We start from the raw sequence: 12,293 nt of genomic DNA on the forward strand, positions 1-12,293 counted from the left end.
AAATGGACTCCATTGAACAACTTGTCTATGAACTGTTCATCAATTCCAAATTATTCAATCTATTGGAAAATTATTTAATTGAAATTGAAATTGATGACGAAACAAAAATCCATGCATTGATTCTGTATTAAATTCTTTTCAAGGATAAGATAAAAACTTTTATTGGAAACAAAAGTTTGAGGAACTTCTAGCAACTACAGATATTTTAATACCATCAATTGATCAAGCACACATGCTTGATTTGAAACAACTACCATGCAATCTGAAATATTCATTTTTTGGTGAGAATGAAACTTAATCCTAATACGAAAGAAGTGGTGAGAAATGAAGTCATTAAACTCTTGGATAATGGAATCATTTATCCTATTTTTGATAGCAAATGGGTAAGTCCTACCCAAGTTGTACCCAGGAAATCTGGGGTTACTGTAGTGAAAAATGAAAATAATGAATTAATCCCAACTAGGATTGTTATTGGTTGGAACATGTGCATTGACTATAGGAAACTTAATTTAGTGACTAAAAAAGATAATTTCCCTTTACCTTTCATGGATCAAATCTTAGAAAGAGTTGCGGGGTATGAATTTTATTGTTTTATATATGGATATTTTGGGTATAACCAAATTGCAATTTCACTTAAGGATCAAGAGAAAACCATTTTCACATATCCTTTTGGCACTTTTGCATATCGAATGATGCCTTTTGGATTATGTAATGCACCAGCCACATTTCGAATATGCATGCTTTGTATTTTTAGTGATATGGTTGAACGCATTTTAGAAGTCTTCATGTAACGCCCCAATTTTTAGGCCTGGAAGTATTGGGCCTTGAGTCTGGGTTCGGGTAGAAGATGGCCCGAATAATTTGGATGTTATTATTATCATTATTATTATTATTATTTCGTATGTTTAGTTTAGTAATTAAATAAATTACGAAGAGTTTATGGTGTGGGAAAAAGTCTGGGGCTCGGCCCATAGCTTTAGCAAAATTCTTAAATTTTGCCTCTTAAGGGAATCTGGGCAGTAGGCCTTATTAATAATTTGGGCTGAGTTTTAGCACAAACAAGCACCTGGCCCAGTGGCTAAGTACGCTAGGAGGGCGTGGGAGGTGCCTGGGTTCAAGGCACAGCACACGCAAATGGTTGTTTTTTTTAGTATTCAGGTTGCGGTTAAAATAGGGGTTAAGAGGAGTTGCGAGCATAATCCAACACAAGGAGTGCCTGTGGCACAGTGGCAGTAGCGTGCTGGGCACGCGGAGAGGGCGCAGGCTCGAGTCCTTGCGCGGGTGAATTCTGTTTTATTTGTTTTAAAGCGGGCCAGAACTGAAGCAGGTAAGGGTTATAAATTAATTGTGAGAGGATTATGTCATGAAAGGAACTTCGGTGCAGTGGCAAGCAGCGTATGTGTGTGTTTAGAAGGTCGCAGGTTCGAGATGTATAGTAGGCGAAATTTCCTTTTTATTTCGTAAGTAACCAAGGCTTCAGCAGGAATAGATTAAGATTAATTGTGACCCTATTATGGTGTAAAGGAAAGCTTGGTGCAGTGGCCTGCAGCAGGATATGGAACGCAGGGACAGGATGAGGTCTAGAGTTTGAGTTGCTATGCACACGAAAGACCAATTTTGTTGCTCACGTAGGGAAGATTTAGAGTTTGACCGAAACTCTCCTAGCAGCGGCTTGAGTCGATCAAGCGGTGGACTGCCGTTGATGGTGCAAGGAATTTGGATGGGATTTAAATTAGTGGTGGCTGAAATTTAGGAGCAAAACATGGAAAATTTGAACTTAGGAAGGAGGATTTTATGCCGAAATAGGACTCATGGTAGTACCAATTCAGCTATAGGCAATTAAATGCCAAAAAAGCTCTTAAAATTTTGGCTTGTATGGGTTGTTTTTCTTCTTTGTTTAGTTTTGGGTATTTTTAAGTGTCAGTCGATTTAGGTTGGGGTTATTCACATCTATTATTATTTTTGAGATCGACCTTCATTCTTTTTGTTAATCTTTTTTTCACCAAATTTAATCTTCTACTCCTACTCATAAGTCATTTCTCTTTGATTCTCTTCTCATTATTGCCGAATATAGAGACTTTTGTCCGTGCCAAAAGTCGAACCTTACAACTCTCTTATCCTTTTGCCGACATCTCCCCTCTACTTCACAAACTTCAATTGTCCATCTCGTTTCTTCAAAAGCCGAATCACCTAGATCTATTCTCTATTCGTATTTTGGGTTAGATCTGTAACAAATCGAGAGTAGGAAGGTACTTGGGAACGTTTTTGGCAAGTAAATCTTTGGTAAGTGCTCGGAATCCCTTCTCTATCCATTATTTGGTGATTTAAAGAAAAGCCAAAAACCCCTATATGCAAAGGGTTCCTGTCAACTAAACTAAAAGGGTTTAGTGGTGTTATTTGATTTGTTTTGCTCTAGTGTGGATTAAAGGCTACTGATCGAGGGCTTGGATAATTAGAATGACTAGATTTACATCTAGTCCATATTCCGGCAAAGGTAAGAACTTTAGTGCCTAAGGTGTTAATGGCCGATTATTGGTAAGGGGATTTGTATATAAGTTGTTATGGATTCATAGTTTAACGTGTTAGTAATTGATTGTAGGCAACTTGTGTGTGGTACTCGTCAACGTTTCATCGAAAAACAGGTGTGTAAATGACACCCATTAGTAGACTAGATCGGCAAAAGCCGAAAAGCTAAAATACCGAAAAGCCTACATTTCGAGAACTTGCAAGCGTGTGAGCGCTCGTGGGATTGGTTGTATTGATAATTTTGGTAACTTCAATGGTAAGATTGCAAAGTGCGCAATTTCGTGCACCTCGGTGAATTTGGGCTTCGATGGGCTGAAATTGGGTAATGGGCAACGGGCCCATTTCGGTAAAAACGTCCGGTAATTATTCTGAAGACACGTTAATAACTGTAATGAGCATGAAACCCTAAAAAGACTGATAAAATCACTGAAATACCTCTATAACGTAAAATTATTGTAATACCCCTAAAGGGGTAAGTTTACGATTACGCCCCTCGAAGGTAAATAACTGTTCTTACGCTATAATCTGACTGTCTTTCTGAAGCATGCCTTGTTAATTATATATATATTCTGCATCCATGTCATACTGCATGGGGTTGGGTTTTGTTATGGAGGAAGAACCCGTTTTGGTGGCTGTGCCACATATTCTGATATAAGCAGCTTTGTTGCGGATTATAGTTAGTACCGCAACCGGTGCTAACACTGTAAGCGTAGGGATGGAGTGGGTGATTTATTCCCCACAGGAAGTGTAGGGATGGACGGAGGCAAGTGTAGGGAGGGATGGGGTTATCATGCATTAATCATATGAAACTGTTTTGTTATGAGCCAACTGTATTGAAATGGGCCCAACTGTGTTAATATGGGCAAGGCCCAATATATCTCGACTTGTAATAGGGCTACGGCCCAGATTGAAACTGATATGGGCTAGGCCCAGTATACTCTGATATTGTAAGGTGCTATGGCCCAGATTAATATTGATATGGGCTAAGGCCCAGTTAACTCTGATTTCTGAATAGGGCTTAGGCCCAGTAAAGCTTGAACTGATTTGGGCTCTGGTTGGGATACTTTACACACTGAGTTTTCCAAACTCACCCCCTTTTTCCCATCTTTGCAGGAGAGCCTTAGATTGGTGGACTTGGAGCTAGAGGGATTCAGAGTGGCCATTTGGACTGTTTAAAATAAGTGTTTATACCTTCACTTTTATTTTAGATTATTTCCTTTATGTTTTCAGGTTTTTAATTTGTAATAAGGCCGCTTTAATTATTTTTAATTGTTTTTAGTATGTTTTGTTAGCTTAGATATGATATTGTTTTAATGGTTTGAAATTGAATAGCTCTAGGGCGCGTTTTAAAAAGGTTACTTGATTTCAAAATATCGCGATAACAAGGAAAAGCTTTTGCAACGAAAATGTTTTCAAAATTAATAACCTTTTTAAATGGTTTTAAACGAATTGGTTTTCCCTGAACAATCACTCAGTTAAAGTGTGGAATGGTTGTGTGCATGTCTAAGATTGGATCCGTGGAGAGCTGGGTACTTAAGCAGTCTAATTGACTCACCTCCTCTTTTCTGGCATCCTACCTAGTGCACCGCTCCCATTCACTTTAATCTATAACGAAGATATTATTTAAACACTAAGAAAGACTTTAGATAAAATATGACTTTTCTAGTAACGCTTCAATGTGACACGCCAGATTCGGTCGTAACGTCTGGGTCGGGTTTGGGGTGTTACACTTCATGGATGATTTTTCTATTTTTGGTGATTCATTTGATCATTGCTTATCCAATTTAGAAAAGGTTTTAATCAGATGTAAAGAAAAAAAATTTTCTTAATTGGGAAAAATGTCATTTCATGGTCACTAAAGGAATTGCTTTGGGACATATAGTTTCTTCAAAAGGGATTGAGGTAGACAAGTCAAAAATTGAGTTAATTGCCAATTTTCCAATACCAAAAACTATAAAGGAAATTAGGTCATTTTTAGGACACGTAGGATTTTATAAGAGATTCATAAAAAATTTTAGTGTTATATCTAGACCTTTGTGTAATCTATTATTAAAGGATAGTGTGTTTGAATGGACTGAAAGGTGTGAACTAGCTTTTGGAAAACTTAAAAGTATGCTCACTTCTATTCCTATTATGGAACCCCATGATTAAATAGTGCTTTAAATAGTTCTTAAATGAATTATTCTACTACTGAAAAAGAATTACTTGCAGTAGTTTTTGCAATGGAAAAATTCAGATCTTACCTTATTGGATCATCTATTGTTATCTTTAGTAACCATCCAGGTTTAATATATCTTCTCTCTAGAAAGGATACCAAACTCAGGTTGATTAGGTGGATTCTTCTTCTTCAAGAATTCAACATCGCCATTCGAGATAAGAAAAGAGTAAAAAATGTTGTGGCTGACCATTTGTCAAGACTTGTTTGTGATAAATCTTTTGAAACTTCCTTAATTAATGATAGTTTTCCTCATTAACAACTTTTAAGTATCTCTATTATACCATGGTTTGCTGATATTGCTAATTTCCTTGCTACAGGAAAAATTCCTTCTAAGTGGAGTTTACAAGATAAAAGGAAAAATTTTTCCAAGGTAAAAGAATTTTATTGGGATGATCCGTATTTGTTCAAATACTATCCTAATAAAATTTTTCGAAGATGCATACCTGAAAATGAGGTACATAGTTTCACTAATTTTTGTCATTCTGAGGCATGTGGCAGTCATTTTTCATCCAAGAAAACTGCTACAAAAATTTTACAATATGGAATTTATTGGCCAACCTTATTCAGGGACACTTATGATTTTTACAAATCATGTGAAATTTTCCAAAAATATGGATCCATTTCAAAATGAAACACGATTCCTTTGAATCCAAATTTGGTGATTAAATTTTTTGACTTTGGGGTATTGACTTCATGGGACCTTTTCCATCATCATTTGGTTTCTTATACATTTTGGTTGCAATAGATTGTGTTTCAAAATGGTTAAAGGCAATTCCATGTCGAAATAATAATCACAAAATAGTGATTAAGTTTTCAAAAGAATATATTTTAAGTCAATTTGGAATTCCTCGATCTATTATAGGTGATGGGGGCACACATTTTTGCAACAAAATTTTTGAATCATTAATGAAGAAATATTTCATTACACACAAAGTTGCAACCCCTTATCACCCTCAGACAAATGGACAAGTAGAACTTGCAAATGGGGAGATTAAGAACATTTGGGAAAAAACGGTTAACCCAACTCGCAAAGATTGGTCTCTAAGACTTCATGATGCATTATGGGCTTACCAAACTACTTTGAAAACATCATTAGGCATGTCTCCCTATCGATTAGTTTATGGAAAACCTTTTGATTTACTTTTGGAAATTGAACATAAGGCATATTGGGCAATTAAAATGCTTAAGTCCAATCTTGATTATGCTTCTAAGTTGTTAAAGTTGCAAATTAATGAACTAAAATAACTTAGAAATGATGCTTATGAGAATTCAAAAATAAAGAAACAAAGAAACAAAGCTTTTCATGACAAGATGGTGTTAAGAAAGACATTTGATGTTAGACAAAAGGTTTTGCTCTATAACTCCCAATTTCACTTATTTCTTGGAAAACTAATATCAAGGTAGAGTGGTTCATTTTTTATAAAGCATGTGTACCCTCATGGAGCAGTCGACATTGAGAATCCAAAGAATGCTAATGTATTCAAGATGAAAGGACAAAGACTCATTGCTCAAGATGAAATTCTTTGTCTTTCAGTTCTTTGTTACAAGAATATTTAGGTGTAAATATATATTTTATTAATTAAGAGTTCATATTGTCGAAACCATTTTTTATTTGGAAAAACGAGAATTGACTTTTAAACAACATGTGGAGTCACCATCAATCTTTGGTTTAGGTGTGATTGGATCCACCTAACAAATCATTTTAAAACAATTTTGGTCCACGTAAATTTTAAAAAAAAAATGGGTCCAGGAGCCGATTACTTAGGAGAAAGGGTTAGCACCCTCGCTACGCCCAAAGATTGGTACCAGATTGATTAAGCGCTATCCTTATCTCTAAATTTTAAAAAAGTTTTGAAACATGATTCTTATTAAAATGCTTAAGCGGTTCAAGTTGAACGTCAAAATTCTCTCGTTTTAAAGGTATGCAATATCATATCCAGCACGATTGGACACAATCCTTCATACCTTTGAAAATACGATTGATTTTTGACTTCCAAAAACTTTTAGGTTAAAAATTATAAAAGGATATCCAGATATTTAGTTCGACGAAAAATCGTACCCAACACGGTAGGGCACATTTTCCCAAATTTATAAATATTGAATATTGCCTTGTTTTTAACAAAGAAGTTTAAATAAATGATTGTAAATCATCTCAGAATGCATTGATTTTAAAGAGTTGAAGACCATAAAGCAACATTTTATAAACAAAAAAAATAACAATCATGGGATAATATACATGCATAAAATACAGTACTTGGTGAATGAAAATAACAGAGCCTTATTTAACTAAAATATGAAATGAAGAATTAAATACAATTAATCCAAATAATCAAATTCACAAGCATGGGTGAACAACAATTGATTTAACATAAAAACAAGTAAATGTGGTGCAACAAATATATATGAAATAATATAAAAACAATTAACACATGAGATACCAAACAACATAAAACTAATACGATACAAAAACAACTTCTAAAAATGATGGATTGATGAGCAAATAACATATGCTAGAACTTGAAATATTTTACATAAAAGCTAGGGATATGTATATAAGTGATTAATACACATAAGAGTTTGAAATAGATCATCAAATAAATAAAAATATAGAGTAAATAATATATAAAATTTAACATATAAATGAGTTTCAAAATAAGTATTATACTGAAGAACTTTTTAAAAAACTATACAAAACAATTTAAACCCAAAATTTATCAATAAAATATAATATAGAATATATTCATAAAAATAGTAATGGATGCCAACATAAAGTTTTAAACCAATTGTAATACCTCAATTTTGCCCAGCCCATTGGAAGCCAAGGCATAGTCCAAAATATCAAAAAAATAATAATAAAAGTTTTTTTTTAACAGTCCTTTTACAAATGTTAAAACCCAATAACCCACCTAAACCTACACTTTACAAGACCCGTGACCCAACAAACCGTGACCCTACCCAGCAGGCCCACTGTTACTACCCAAAACCCCAAAGCAGTCCCATAGCCCAAATACACAGATCCATCAGCCAAACTTAACCCAATACCTAACCCGACCTAATAGATCTAAACCATCCCTACCCGTTACAGACCCAAACTCTCAGAGGCCCAAAATTTAGAAGCATTCGGCTAGGGTTAGAAACCCTAGACTTCTCCTCGCGCTGCAAGCACCAAACGAAGGTCCCCTTTATCTCCGCCGGAGATCTTGTGATTACCTGTAAAAAAAGGAAGAGAAAACAGCAAAGGAAAGAAGCAAAACACGACAAGAAATAGGAAATATTTTTATACCAAATTTGTATCGGTTAACAGTGGCTATAAAGTCCATATCTAAACATTATAATGAGAGAGAGTTTTTTTTTTTGTTTTAAACACACATGTACAAACAGTATAGAAGAAATAAAAACTCACGGCAGATTCAAAGGTTTTACTGTTTTTATTCTCTATTATTTCCTTCTGTTTGTTATTTATATATATACATGTATTTTTAATATAACAAACGATCCAAAAACAGATTTGAAAATCAAAGGGAAAACAGTTCATTTTTTTAAGTTGTAATACACAAAAATACTTTTTAAAATAAAGAGGAGTAGTATTACCTGTGTTTCGGCTGCAAGAGGAAGGATTTTTGGCCTTCCGACTGCCGTGCACGGTGGCGCATGGGCACCTTGAGCGGTGACCGTCGGCCGTTGTTGGAACTCAGGCCAGAGGACGAGGAAGAGGGTTTCAGAGTTTTTTTTGGTTTTTTTTTAAAACGGGGTGTTAGAAATGAAATTTAAAATTAAAATTTAACTTATATAGGGCCCAGGATCCGACCCGATCCGACCCGGAGGGTCCGCGTGTTTTAAGAAAATGGGATATTTATCCCTTTAGTCCTTCCGTCTTTTCATCTTTTAAATTAAGTTTATTGCAATTTTTAATTTTTGCCCACTATTTTTATTTTGGTTTCAATTTGATCCCCGGCCCTTTTAGACACAGAATTAAAACGCTGCCGTTTTGGGAATAGGGCGCTTTGCCCAATGAGTCCCTTTCGTTTTATGCGTGTTTTAATTAGGACCTTAATTCAGCTTTATTTTTTTTAAATTCGCCCTGTAATTTTATTGAACTTCAAATCTAACCCTATATATTTATTTTATTATTATCTATATGTATATATTTATATTTTATTTGTTTTATTTTTAACCTTATTTTTATATTATATATTATATAATTATTTTATTATATATTATTTATATTATTATTATTTATTATATATTATTTTTCAAAAATTATTATTATTTTAAATTATTATTTATATATTATTATTATATTTTTACTTGTATTATATATTTATTAATTATTTATATATATTATATATTATTTTTACATATATATTTTATATTATATATTATAATTATTTTATTATATATTATTATGTCATTTTTTTATATTATTATACATTTTATCTATATATTATTATCATTAAAGGTTTTAACTTATATTATATACTTATTTTTATTTATATGTTAATAATTACTTTATTTATATTCTATTATTACACATTTTGAAGATATTATAATATTATAATTTGTATAATACGTATATTTCATCATTAATTACTTATTTTATATTATTCTAAACTTATATTTATATATATATATATTATATAATTATTTCATTATAAATATAAATTATTTTACATATTTGATATTTTATACATTATTTTTCTAAACCAATATATTTTATATTTTTATATAATTATTATTCTTATAAATATATTTTTATTATATATTATATTTTAAATTTATTATTAAATATCACTTTTTTTATTATATGCTCATTCTATTTATCAATTGTTTATATTATACATATATTTTTAAAACTTATTTCTTTTATTATTATACAATATTTGTTTTACTTTAGAATTAATGTATTATTGTTATGTTATGTATTTTATATGTTATGTAATATCTTAGACTTTTATAATTTATTTTCAAATGCATATTTTTATATATATGTACATTGATATATTATATTATATGCATCATTTCATTTATTAATCCATTCATGTGTACATTAAATTATTGGATTGTATTTTTATATTTTATGTAGATTCTATTTATCCATTTTCTATGCATGTCATCTATTTTTACTCATACATATTTTACACATTAATATTTACCATGTTTTTTATATCATTTAATGTTTTATTTATGATATATTGTATATAATTAGTGCATTTATTATGTTTTCTTTTGAGTATATTCCTATTTGCTTAGCATGATTATTTTATTATTCTATTTGGCCCTTTATATAGTGATTGCATTTGTATAAAGTGTTATAATATTTTGTAATATACGTTATTTGAATATCTATGTTTTGTAATACAGAATTGTCACTCTAAAAGGTCATTTAAAACAATATTTAAAAGTTTTATAAAAATAAAAGCAATGCTTGATGTTTGGAAACTTCGAGAAAGGTAGTGCCCTAACTTACTGGGTTGCCACTTTTCTCGTTGAGTTCAAATAGTCAAGCACCTTTCTAAAATTTTTTAAAGGATTTCAAAATACGAGCAACTGTCTTGAAATTTCAAAGCGTTGTGTCCAAACTTACTGGATATGACGTTTTGACGTCTCAAGATAGGGATTTTCAAAAATGGTTAGCTTAGTCTCGAATGTCTTAAAATAATACGCCCTAACTTATTGGATGTAATATTTTGATTCATTTGATACAAGTGAACCCTAATTTTCAAAATCAAAATATTGTAAAGAGGATTACATCTTAAATTTTTGTTAAATTTCCTACATTAAGGACATTTTGATAATCAATTAGGTACCAATTTTTGGGCGTTACGAGGGTGCTAACCCTTCCTCGTACGTAACCGGCTCCCGAACCCGTTTTCTGATTTCGTAGACCAAAACTAATGATTTTAAAACAAAATGCTTTAAAGGTGATCCAATCACACCTAAAAAGATTGGTGGCGACTCATGTTTTCGTTTTTAAAGTTGAACCCCGTTTTTTAAAACCTCTTAAAAAATGTTTCGACACCAATGATGTACATGTTAGAAAATTTTAAGATAAATATGACCGTATAAAAATATGTAGAAGAATAAACTACCATTTATATAACATGAAATTAATGTTCATGCAAAATAATTCAAAACAAGATTAATTTATCCACAATAATTAATATACACGAAGTAAAAATCTTAGTACAAACAATGCATATATAAGAGAATAATAATATAGGAAAATATTTGAAACAAACAAAATATATAATACCAAAATTGGATTTAAAAGAAACAAATAATATATATAAGTGAAATCTTAAAGAAAAATTTCATGAACATGATCATAAGAAGATTCAAATAAGTAATTTGACATAAAATATGTATATGTATATATAAATATCAATGTATGAGAATGAATATTACATAAATATTTTAAATATGAATTTACATAAAGAGAATTTTAAAACAATAACTTATATAGTAAAACAACTCAATCAATATATAAAAGCAAAATTAAAAAAAACTAAAACTAAATGGAATTAAAAAATAGTTCAAAATAATATGTTAAAATAATAGGTTTTAAAAAAATAATTACATAAATAACTAAACAAATAAATCCAAAAGAATATAACACATAAAATAAACTCAATTGAAATTAAAACAAAATTGGAAGGATTATTTATAAATAAAATAAATCAATGAGGTTGAAATTTGGACCAGCGCGCCACACATTAGAATACACAGGGACTAGAACTGGAAATAACCCAAGTCCCAAAACGCTGCGTTGAGCTGCAGATTAAATTGAAAATATACGCAAATTTTAAGAAAAATTCGAAATAAAATAACATATGAATATGGATCAATTAAAAGGCTTGCGCAAAAACGAAGGACCAATCGTGCAAATTAACCAATTAAAGCGAAAAAGCGAGGATTCGGGTTGCAAAATAGGTTGACGCGCGGATCTCACCCAACTCTACACGGCACCGTTTCAACCTCTCTTCAAAACTGTTTTTCTTCTATTCAAACTTTTTTTTACAGATTTGTATGCGTAATGGGAAAAGAAAGATCCCCCTTTACATTCCATTTCATTCGGTTTTATAGCCGAAAACTAAAAATAAAATAAATAAGAAATACAAATTTCCCTGCTGTTATTCGCTGTCCATGGCCTGTTTGTTGTTTTTGTTAGTCTGTTGCAGGAGGAGCCAGCTGGAGAAGTCGTTCGTGGGAGTGTACAGAGGCACAGAGGAGCACGTGCGATGTGACGAGGCTGCTCGTGAAGGCTGCTGCGCAAGGGAACCCTAGGGTTCCAGAAGTTTCAATTTGCCCTGGCTATTTGGGCGTTTTAAGATTGGGCTTTGTTGTAAAATAAGTTTAAAATTTGGGCTTCAATTGTATATGGGTTGTTGTAAAATGGACTATGGACATTTATTGGATTTTTATTATTTTGTTATTTTATTATTTTGGTTTTTGTATGGGCCCGGGTAGATTTGAGCCTGTACACATATTATTATAAATATTATTATCGTTGTTATTGTTACTATTTATTTCAATTCTCTTTTGTTTTTTT

The 12,293-nt window shown here is 31.7% G+C and overlaps 1 pseudogene; it reads left to right on the top strand.

Moving 5' to 3' along the window:
* The first annotated feature begins 287 nt into the window (after window positions 1-287).
* On the top strand, window positions 288-12,028 carry LOC108468716 (uncharacterized; annotated as a pseudogene).
* Window positions 12,029-12,293: the final 265 nt, after the last annotated feature.

Source organism: Gossypium arboreum, chromosome 8 (assembly GCF_025698485.1).
Source record: "Gossypium arboreum isolate Shixiya-1 chromosome 8, ASM2569848v2, whole genome shotgun sequence".
In the NCBI taxonomy this organism is placed as follows: Eukaryota; Viridiplantae; Streptophyta; class Magnoliopsida; order Malvales; family Malvaceae; genus Gossypium; species Gossypium arboreum.